This window comes from Struthio camelus, chromosome 3, assembly GCF_040807025.1.
Source record: "Struthio camelus isolate bStrCam1 chromosome 3, bStrCam1.hap1, whole genome shotgun sequence".
NCBI classification, from domain to species: Eukaryota; Metazoa; Chordata; class Aves; order Struthioniformes; family Struthionidae; genus Struthio; species Struthio camelus.
Window position 1 is genome coordinate 11,300,414 of NC_090944.1, and position 10,328 is coordinate 11,310,741.

Sequence of the window (10,328 nt, forward strand, 5' to 3'; positions counted from 1 at the left end):
CCCAGCCTTTCCTTGGACATCAGGTACTACACACCAGTGACCCATCCAATTTGTCAATGTATTTGTTGCACTGGAGAGCTGAGAACAGAATACAACTCTAGATGCAGTCCCATAAGGGCCAAAAAGAGGTGGCGAATCACTGTTCTTGACCTGCTGACTGCACTCTTACTAATGCAGCCCCAAATGTGGTCGTCTTTAACCAAAGCAAGGGCACACTGTTGACCCCTGTTCAACTTGTTATCCGTGAGGGCCCGGGCCTTTCTCTGAACAGCTGCTCCGTTGCCAGTCCATCCTGCTGCAGAGGGTTTTTATGTTCAAAGATCATGACTTTGCCTCTGTCTCTTTTGAATGTCATGAGGTTTCTGTCTGCCCATTCCTCCAGCTTGTTGAGATCCCTCTGAATAGAAGCCTTGCCCTCCACTCTGTTGACTGCTCCCCAAAATTTGGTGTCGCTCACAAGCTTTGTGAAGATTTGTTCCATCCTGTCTTCCAGATCACTAATGAAAACATTGAACAGTATCGGCCCCAGAACTGAACACTGATGAACACCCTTGGTAACTGTTCACCAGCTGGACGTGCAAACGCTTACCGTGTGGCCTTCTGATTCCAATCATTCAGACAGTTTTCCACCCGCCTTGTAATCCTTCCATCCAGGCCATAGCTCTTAAGTTTTCCTACAAGGAAACTCAGGGACATCATGTCAAATGTCTCGTTAAAGTCGGGATACAAAAGTTCTTTTTATTCTCTGAGGTCCATTGAAGCAGTCATCTCTTGATAGAAGACAAACAGGTTGGCCAAGCATGATCTACCCTTGGTGAATCCGAGCTGGCGGCTCCCAATTAGATGTTTGTTCTTAGCACGTCCGGTTTGCTTATAGTGGTCCCTAACTTGTTTGTCCTCTATCACGTGTATGTCACGCACCTGAACTCTGCCACTATACAGAGGGACCTGGGCAGGTAGCCCACATTTTCCTTGGTCTTCCCTGTGTTGCTGATGCACCTATAAAAGACTTTCTGGCAGCCCTTCACAGCCTTCGATAATTTTAACTCCTGATGAACTTTTCTTCTCTGAATTCCACCCCTGCGCGCTTAGACAGCCTCAATAGTCCTCCTGGGAAGCCCAAATTTGATTCCACCTTACTTGCAGTCACTTTTTGCATTTTTAGCCAAGATAGGATTCAGAGTACTGGAGCCAGGAGTTGAACCTATCCCAGGATCAAATAACCAGCGGGGACTGTGGCAGCAGCCAGAGAAGGACGGTGCCCCAGGCCACACAGGAGGGACTGGGAGCTGATGCAGAGGGAGGGCTAAGGTGGGCATTGGGCACAGCTGGCAGTGCAGAACCTCTGTCTGCAGAGTATAGTGGGCCCTCAGTGGTGCACTTATGGGGAAAGAGCCCAGCATGGGTGCAGGCTAGGAGGATCTTGATCCACCAGGGAGGACCCTGGGCCAGCTGGCCCTGCCGCATGTGCCTGACCCTGTGCACTGAGATAAGGCAGTGAGTGGCAATGGTTGAAGACTCCCGTTGGGAGGGAACAGAGGCCCCATCTGTCAACCGATGCTCTGTGTCACAGGGATTGCTGCCTGTCAGGCCCAGAGCTGTGATGTTGGGGAGAGACTGCCAAGACTCATCTAGCTCCCAGACTACTCCCGGTTGGTGCACATCCTCACGGGCACCAGGGATGCTGCAGGGGAGACCGTCAACTTATCAAATGTGACCTAGATAGGGCTGTGGGGATTTGTGCAGAAGTCCCGGGAGGCCAGGCGGTGTTCCTGGAAAGTGAGAGGAAAGCCAGGTGAGGGCAGGCCACCAGAGAAAGCAGGTCCCACCACCACTACCACATCCAGACTGCGGACAGGAAAAGGTCGAGCCAGGCAGGAGTTGAACCTGCAGTCTCCTGATCCGTAGTCAGGCGCGTTATCCATTGCGCCACTGGCCCCAGCCCGTGGTCAGCCTGATGCCCCTGCCATACTTTCTGTACCCGCTGGGTGTGTTGGGAGTGAAGGGGAAGTAGGAAGATTTCATTCCCTAGCTCCCACCCCCACCCATGACAGCCTTGTTCCTCCCAGAAACAGGGAGAGGGCAGCGTTGGTCCAGTTGGTCCCAGCAACCAAGAGAAGCAGTGCCCATGCTAGGTACCCCTCCATGAAGGAGGACAGGCAGCAAGGGCTGGTGGTGGCTTCACCAGCCCTTCAGCTGCACAGGAGTCTTGGGGGGATGTCTCACCTGCTCCATGGGAAGCCCAGCTGCCGTTCCAGGCTAACGTACGGTTTGGGGCGGCCCCAGGGCTCTCTGGGCTGAATGCCCAGCCCACATTAAACAGTACCGCAGCTAATCTGGAAAGGGAATTAAGATCCCTTCTTAACCTTCCCTCCCTGCAGACTGAACTAATCCAGCTCTCTCACGCTACGTAGGCATATCGTGTGCCCCATCTCCAAATCGTCTTTGAGGCCTTGTCTTGGTCTTGCTGTAGTTTCTCAGTGTCATGGAAACCCCTGCATATAACATAGATGAGCTTCACCAAAAAGCACACACAGCCCCCAGTGCTTTCCAAAGCCTGACCCCGGTGTGATTTGAACACACAACCTTCTGATCTGGAGTCAGACGCGCTACCTTTGCGCCACGAGGTCAGGGTGGTAGGACATGGTACTCAGGCATGGACTGTGGCCTGGGTGGTGAGGATGTGCTCTGCATGGGGACCACCCCAGGGGTGTCCTGGAGGCCCCCCAGTAGGGCAATGGAGGGGATGGGTGGGTTCCCAGGGAGAGGGTGACCGTTGCCTGGTGTGTCCACGTGGAGAATGGACATCCAAGGTAGGATAGGGTAGTGGCACGGGAGGGGCAACATGATCTCAGGGGATCAGGCTAGAAGCTGAATTCATCCCAGGTTGAGGCCTTCTTAGAGACTATGGGGAGCGTGGTGCCTCAGACCAGGCCAAGCAGAAAGGCTGAGGGTCCCATCCCTCAGCAGAGTCCAAGGCGGGCACTGGGCACCCACTGGCAGTGTGTGATCTCTCTTCCCAAGGGTGTGGTGGGCAGGCACCCTGCTGGCCCCACAGGAAACATGCTTCCCAGAGGCACCTGATTCTCCCAGGTACAGGGCTTATTTCATGTGGCACTTCTCTTCCAACCTCTCCAGGTCCCTCCTGGGAGGCAACCCAGCCCTCCAGAAAACTGACTATTCCCCAGGAGCTAAAGTGCAGGTGTCTTGCTCCTTCCCCAGCCCCAGTAGGAGCTGAGTGAACCTTTCCTTTAGGGTTAGAGCTACTCCAGGGTTTTTGCTCTGAGCGAAGCCCAGAGAAGTGGGAGAAATGCCAGGCAAATGCAGGCCACCATGGAGAAAGTAGGCTCTTGTCACCATCAGCAGGGCCATGCACGACCAGGAAAAGGCTGAGCCAGGCAGGAGTCGAACCTGCAGTCTCCTGATCCGTAGTCAGGCGCGTTATCCATTGCGCCACTGGCCCCGAACAATCTAGCACCCTGAGGGGTCTTCCCTTCACTGGATGGGATGTGTGAGGGGAGCAGGGAACACTGGAAGATTATTTAGTTGAAGAACAGAAAAATTTACATTTTATGAGATCCCTGCAAGCCATGTGGTCTAATCCCCTGCTCAAAATTAGAGAGTCTTTGACATTAGATCATTTTGTCACAGCCTTGTCCAGTCGAGCTTTGAATATCTTTAAGGATGGGAATTCTAAAACTTTCCTGCGACCCTGTTCTAGTATGTGACTTCCCTTACTGTGAAATTATCCGTGGTAGAGGATGATCAAGCCAGGAACCTCTTAAACAAAACAGACAAACGAAGGATAGAATGGTAATTGGGAACAGCTGAAATGGATTTACTAAGGGCAGATCATACCATATCATACCTTAGTGAAAGAAGTGGATGTTTATCTTGACCTTAGCAAGGTTTTAAACAGGGTGTCCCACAGTCCCCCTGTAGCCAGAATACAGACATATTGACCCAATGGGAGGATAAGAAGGTAGGTGAAAAACCAGCTGGACCACCACATCCAAAGTGTTATGATCACTAGTTAGAAATGCAGCCAGTGACTTGTTATTAATGGAGTTTATGTGCATTGATACTGGTAAGAATACCCTTAAATATTTTCTTTAACAATCTGAGTGCTAGGATGGGGTGTACACTTAGTAAGTTTGTGGGTGAGATCAAACTGGGAGCATAGGCTGATATGATGGAGGGCAGAGCAGCTTTGTGAGGTGTGAGAAAGGGGCTGACAGGAGCCACGTGAAGTTTAAAGAAGACAAAGGCAAAGCTCTGCTACTTGGAGAGTCAAGCACCTGCAACAGCACAGGCCCCAGCAGCATTGCACAGAAACGGGCTGTTCTGACCCCGGTGTGATTTGAACACACAACCTTCTGATCTGGAGTCAGACGCGCTGCCCTTGCGCCACGAGGTCAGGGCGGACGGATGCAGGACCCGGCAATGGACCACGGCATGGGTGGTGGGGCTGTGCCCTCCTTGGAGACCACTCCAAGGGTGGCTGGGTGCCCTGGTCTGTGTGATAGAGGGGAGAGGGGTGGATGCCCAGAAAGAGGGCAGCCAAAGCCTGGGGTATCCAGGTGGAGGATAGCTACCCAGGGCAGGGTGGGGTGGTGGAACAGGGGCAACATGATCCTAGGGGACCTGAGCTGGAAGCTGAATCTGTCCAATTCCATCTTGCCCCACACAGGTGTCACATATACTGCATGGGGTGGGAAAGCTGCAGCTATCCGGGCACTCACTGTTCCCACCTGCTTAGCATGACCCTCCCTCTGCCTGTGATTTGCCTGCAGTCCCCCACCAGCATCTTCAGGATGCTGTGGCAGACACTAGCAATGCCTGGAGCAATGAAATAAGCCCTGTACCTGGGAGAATCAGGTGCCTCTGGGAAGCATGTTTCCTGTGGGGCCAGCAGGGTGCCTGCCCACCACACCCTTGGGAAGAGAGATCACACACTGCCAGTGGGTGCCCAGTGCCCGCCTTGGACTCTGCTGAGGGATGGGACCCTCAGCCTTTCTGCTTGGCCTGGTCTGAGGCACCACGCTCCCCATAGTCTCTAAGAAGGCCTCAACCTGGGATGAATTCAGCTTCTAGCCTGATCCCCTGAGATCATGTTGCCCCTCCCGTGCCACTACCCTATCCTACCTTGGATGTCCATTCTCCACGTGGACACACCAGGCAACGGTCACCCTCTCCCTGGGAACCCACCCATCCCCTCCATTGCCCTACTGGGGGGCCTCCAGGACACCCCTGGGGTGGTCCCCATGCAGAGCACATCCTCACCACCCAGGCCACAGTCCATGCCTGAGTACCATGTCCTACCACCCTGACCTCGTGGCGCAAAGGTAGCGCGTCTGACTCCAGATCAGAAGGTTGTGTGTTCAAATCACACCGGGGTCAGGCTTTGGAAAGCACTGGGGGCTGTGTGTGCTTTTTGGTGAAGCTCATCTATGTTATACGCAGGGGTTTCCATGACACTGAGAAACTACAGCAAGACCAAGACAAGGCCTCAAAGACGATTTGGAGATGGGGCACACGATATGCCTACGTAGCGTGAGAGAGCTGGATTAGTTCAGTCTGCAGGGAGGGAAGGTTAAGAAGGGATCTTAATTCCCTTTCCAGATTAGCTGCGGTACTGTTTAATGTGGGCTGGGCATTCAGCCCAGAGAGCCCTGGGGCCGCCCCAAACCGTACGTTAGCCTGGAACGGCAGCTGGGCTTCCCATGGAGCAGGTGAGACATCCCCCCAAGACTCCTGTGCAGCTGAAGGGCTGGTGAAGCCACCACCAGCCCTTGCTGCCTGTCCTCCTTCATGGAGGGGTACCTAGCATGGGCACTGCTTCTCTTGGTTGCTGGGACCAACTGGACCAACGCTGCCCTCTCCCTGTTTCTGGGAGGAACAAGGCTGTCATGGGTGGGGGTGGGAGCTAGGGAATGAAATCTTCCTACTTCCCCTTCACTCCCAACACACCCAGCGGGTACAGAAAGTATGGCAGGGGCATCAGGCTGACCACGGGCTGGGGCCAGTGGCGCAATGGATAACGCGCCTGACTACGGATCAGGAGACTGCAGGTTCAACTCCTGCCTGGCTCGACCTTTTCCTGTCCGCAGTCTGGATGTGGTAGTGGTGGTGGGACCTGCTTTCTCTGGTGGCCTGCCCTCACCTGGCTTTCCTCTCACTTTCCAGGAACACCGCCTGGCCTCCCGGGACTTCTGCACAAATCCCCACAGCCCTATCTAGGTCACATTTGATAAGTTGACGGTCTCCCCTGCAGCATCCCTGGTGCCCGTGAGGATGTGCACCAACCGGGAGTAGTCTGGGAGCTAGATGAGTCTTGGCAGTCTCTCCCCAACATCACAGCTCTGGGCCTGACAGGCAGCAATCCCTGTGACACAGAGCATCGGTTGACAGATGGGGCCTCTGTTCCCTCCCAACGGGAGTCTTCAACCATTGCCACTCACTGCCTTATCTCAGTGCACAGGGTCAGGCACATGCGGCAGGGCCAGCTGGCCCAGGGTCCTCCCTGGTGGATCAAGATCCTCCTAGCCTGCACCCATGCTGGGCTCTTTCCCCATAAGTGCACCACTGAGGGCCCACTATACTCTGCAGACAGAGGTTCTGCACTGCCAGCTGTGCCCAATGCCCACCTTAGCCCTCCCTCTGCATCAGCTCCCAGTCCCTCCTGTGTGGCCTGGGGCACCGTCCTTCTCTGGCTGCTGCCACAGTCCCCGCTGGTTATTTGATCCTGGGATAGGTTCAACTCCTGGCTCCAGTACTCTGAATCCTATCTTGGCTAAAAATGCAAAAAGTGACTGCAAGTAAGGTGGAATCAAATTTGGGCTTCCCAGGAGGACTATTGAGGCTGTCTAAGCGCGCAGGGGTGGAATTCAGAGAAGAAAAGTTCATCAGGAGTTAAAATTATCGAAGGCTGTGAAGGGCTGCCAGAAAGTCTTTTATAGGTGCATCAGCAACACAGGGAAGACCAAGGAAAATGTGGGCTACCTGCCCAGGTCCCTCTGTATAGTGGCAGAGTTCAGGTGCGTGACATACACGTGATAGAGGACAAACAAGTTAGGGACCACTATAAGCAAACCGGACGTGCTAAGAACAAACATCTAATTGGGAGCCGCCAGCTCGGATTCACCAAGGGTAGATCATGCTTGGCCAACCTGTTTGTCTTCTATCAAGAGATGACTGCTTCAATGGACCTCAGAGAATAAAAAGAACTTTTGTATCCCGACTTTAATGAGACATTTGACATGATGTCCCTGAGTTTCCTTGTAGGAAAACTTAAGAGCTATGGCCTGGATGGAAGGATTACAAGGCGGGTGGAAAACTGTCTGAATGATTGGAATCAGAAGGCCACACGGTAAGCGTTTGCACGTCCAGCTGGTGAACAGTTACCAAGGGTGTTCATCAGTGTTCAGTTCTGGGGCCGATACTGTTCAATGTTTTCATTAGTGATCTGGAAGACAGGATGGAACAAATCTTCACAAAGCTTGTGAGCGACACCAAATTTTGGGGAGCAGTCAACAGAGTGGAGGGCAAGGCTTCTATTCAGAGGGATCTCAACAAGCTGGAGGAATGGGCAGACAGAAACCTCATGACATTCAAAAGAGACAGAGGCAAAGTCATGATCTTTGAACATAAAAACCCTCTGCAGCAGGATGGACTGGCAACGGAGCAGCTGTTCAGAGAAAGGCCCGGGCCCTCACGGATAACAAGTTGAACAGGGGTCAACAGTGTGCCCTTGCTTTGGTTAAAGACGACCACATTTGGGGCTGCATTAGTAAGAGTGCAGTCAGCAGGTCAAGAACAGTGATTCGCCACCTCTTTTTGGCCCTTATGGGACTGCATCTAGAGTTGTATTCTGTTCTCAGCTCTCCAGTGCAACAAATACATTGACAAATTGGATGGGTCACTGGTGTGTAGTACCTGATGTCCAAGGAAAGGCTGGGAAAGCAGTTTGGAAAAGAGAATAAGGGGTGAGCTAACATGCAATTACAGAGAAGACAAAGCCAGGCTCCTGTGAAAGGTGGATGTAGAAAAGTTGAGAGGATACAAGTTCCATCAAGGCAAATTCCGACTGGATATGAGGAAAAAACAAAAAAAAAAAATCACAATGAGAGTGGTACATCGCTGGGACAGGGGCCCAGAGAGTTTGTGGATCCCTGCAGATATTCAAAAACCAAGCAGATAAGGCGCTGATCTAAATGACCTAGGTTGAGCAGAAATTTGGACTGGAGATCTCCACATATCCTTTCCAATGTAAATTACTGTATGCTTCAATGATTCCTATTTCAATGTTCTTTTGCAACTCAGCTCACACTGGCAGGCCAAACAATGCTTTTGGGCTTGGCATTGCCTTTGTGGTGTCTCTGCTCTGTGTGCGGCATGGAGAAGGAAATCTGAAGCGGGCCAGATACAGCCTGTCCAAGATGAATTGTCCAGCAAGGCAAGACCTTCTTGCTACCCCGGCTCATCTGCTGCCTTCCGTCAACGTTCCTCAGGTGGGAGAAAGTGGACAGCAAAACAGATGTCTTTGAGCTCATCCCACCCCTTGGACACCACCTTGGGCACCACAGCTCCAGACATCCCTAGGCTGCCCCTAAGCCCTATGTTGGTCAGGAATCACAGCCGGGCCTCCTGTGGGGCAGATGGAGTGTCTCCCCTACGGGTGGGTAGGGCAAGGCTACCACGGACAAGGGTGGGGCAGACCAAGGAGATGCTTTATTATGCCCACCCCTTAAGCCGGGAGTGTCGGGCAGGGACGGGGGCCAGTGGCGCAATGGACAACGCGCCTGACTACGGATCAGGAGACTGCAGGTTCGACTCCTGCCTGGCTCAGTCTGTTCCCAGATATCAGAGTTCTGCTTCCTCCACGAGGACCTTCCCTCTCCTGACTTTTGTCCCATCTCTCTGGCATCAGTATCACAGGTGGATCATCTTGCTACTACTCGCTCTGCCTCAAAGCTGTGAGTGTGCTGCCTGCTTCAAAGCCAGCACTCACCCAGTCCCTGCTGACCTCAGCAGCCCACTGCCCAGGACTGCTGGACAGCAGGAGCGTGCCTGAGCGAGCGTCTCTCAGTGTGTGTTTTCCTTGTGGGCCCTGCGTGGTTCTCCTCCCTGACCTCCTTATCACCACTCAACGAAAGCTAGGTGAATGTGACTCGTGCTTGGCTAGCAACCATGGGGGAGTGGAAAACAGGCTGCAACATCAGGCTTAAGGGGTGATGGCTAGAGGCTGGAAGTACAAACGGTTGTTATTTGCTAGTAATGCTCCTCAAGGGTCAAGACGGAAACAGATGCTATTGCACATCTTCATTGGCATCCTCAATGACAAGATGGAATGAATCTCCTGTGAGCCATGGATTTCACCAACTGGGGAGGGGAGCAGTTGAGACACTGGCAGACAGGGCTGCTACTCAGAGGGACCTGTACAGGGTGAAGAAACGCTGGCAGGAATCTCATGAAGTTCAGCAAAGGCAAATGCAACATCCTGCATCTGGGATGGGATAATCCCATGCAGCAGTACAGCCTGGAGGTGACTGTCAAGAAAACAAGGGAGCTTGGGGAACAGCAATGTGGACTGGTGAACAACAGCTTGAACTGGAGTCAGCAGTGTGCCTTTGCACCCATGAAGGCAAACTGCATGCTGGGCTGCATTGCTAAGAAGACAGGCAGCAGCTCAAGAGAAGTGAGAATCCATGCTACACCCAGCACTTCTGAGACTGCTGCTGGATTATGGTGACCAGGACTGGGCTCCCCAGTGCAAGAAAGACATTGACAACCCGGAGTAAGTCTAGCTTTCTCCTTGTCCCCATTTTTCAGCGCCTCTTTGAGATTTTCCCCTTATTAATGTTTTCTAAAGCCCTCCTTACTAGTTTAGCAATTCTGCTGGTAGAGATGCTTTTGCCTCCATCTGTCCAATCAATCTTGACAGCTCCCGAGCCATCTTAATGCCTCAAGGAAGGTCACGCAGTCATAAAAGCCAGAGGTCTAGTGTGGCTGCATGCTGCATCGCTCAGCTCTCACATCATGGCACAAGGGCAATGCATCTGACTGCCGATCAGAAGGTTGGGGGCCCAAATCACATTGGGGCCAGGCTTTAGGCAGCGCTGGGGGTGGGGGGTGGGGGGGGCAGGTGTGATGTCTGTGCTTTTCCATGGGGCTCATCTATGTTATATGCAGAGCTCTGCAAGGCAATAAGAAACTGTAGCAAGCCAAATGCAGTGCCTCAAAGACGGCTTGGGTCTGTAGCACATTATATGCCTAGACAACTTTCAGGAGTATTTGTTTCATAATCTTCATCCGGACACTGAGCAGAG

General features: G+C 52.8%; 7 non-coding genes across 7 annotated transcripts; 3 read left to right on the top strand and 4 right to left on the bottom strand.

Annotated features, from left to right (window-relative positions):
• Positions 1-1,866: 1,866 nt before the first annotated feature.
• Positions 1,867-1,939, bottom strand: TRNAR-ACG (transfer RNA arginine (anticodon ACG)). The gene has a single exon. It is a non-coding gene; the product is annotated as a tRNA-Arg (tRNA).
• A 619-nt stretch (positions 1,940-2,558) lies between these two features.
• Positions 2,559-2,630, bottom strand: TRNAW-CCA (transfer RNA tryptophan (anticodon CCA)). The gene has a single exon. It is a non-coding gene; the product is annotated as a tRNA-Trp (tRNA).
• A 760-nt stretch (positions 2,631-3,390) lies between these two features.
• Positions 3,391-3,463, bottom strand: TRNAR-ACG (transfer RNA arginine (anticodon ACG)). Its single transcript has one exon. It is a non-coding gene; the product is annotated as a tRNA-Arg (tRNA).
• Positions 3,464-4,345: 882 nt separating this feature from the next.
• Positions 4,346-4,417, bottom strand: TRNAW-CCA (transfer RNA tryptophan (anticodon CCA)). The gene has a single exon. It is a non-coding gene; the product is annotated as a tRNA-Trp (tRNA).
• Positions 4,418-5,328: 911 nt separating this feature from the next.
• TRNAW-CCA (transfer RNA tryptophan (anticodon CCA)) lies at positions 5,329-5,400 on the top strand. Its single transcript has one exon. It is a non-coding gene; the product is annotated as a tRNA-Trp (tRNA).
• A 619-nt stretch (positions 5,401-6,019) lies between these two features.
• On the top strand, positions 6,020-6,092 carry TRNAR-ACG (transfer RNA arginine (anticodon ACG)). The gene has a single exon. It is a non-coding gene; the product is annotated as a tRNA-Arg (tRNA).
• Positions 6,093-8,774: 2,682 nt separating this feature from the next.
• Positions 8,775-8,847, top strand: TRNAR-ACG (transfer RNA arginine (anticodon ACG)). Its single transcript has one exon. It is a non-coding gene; the product is annotated as a tRNA-Arg (tRNA).
• The last annotated feature ends 1,481 nt before the right edge of the window (positions 8,848-10,328 follow it).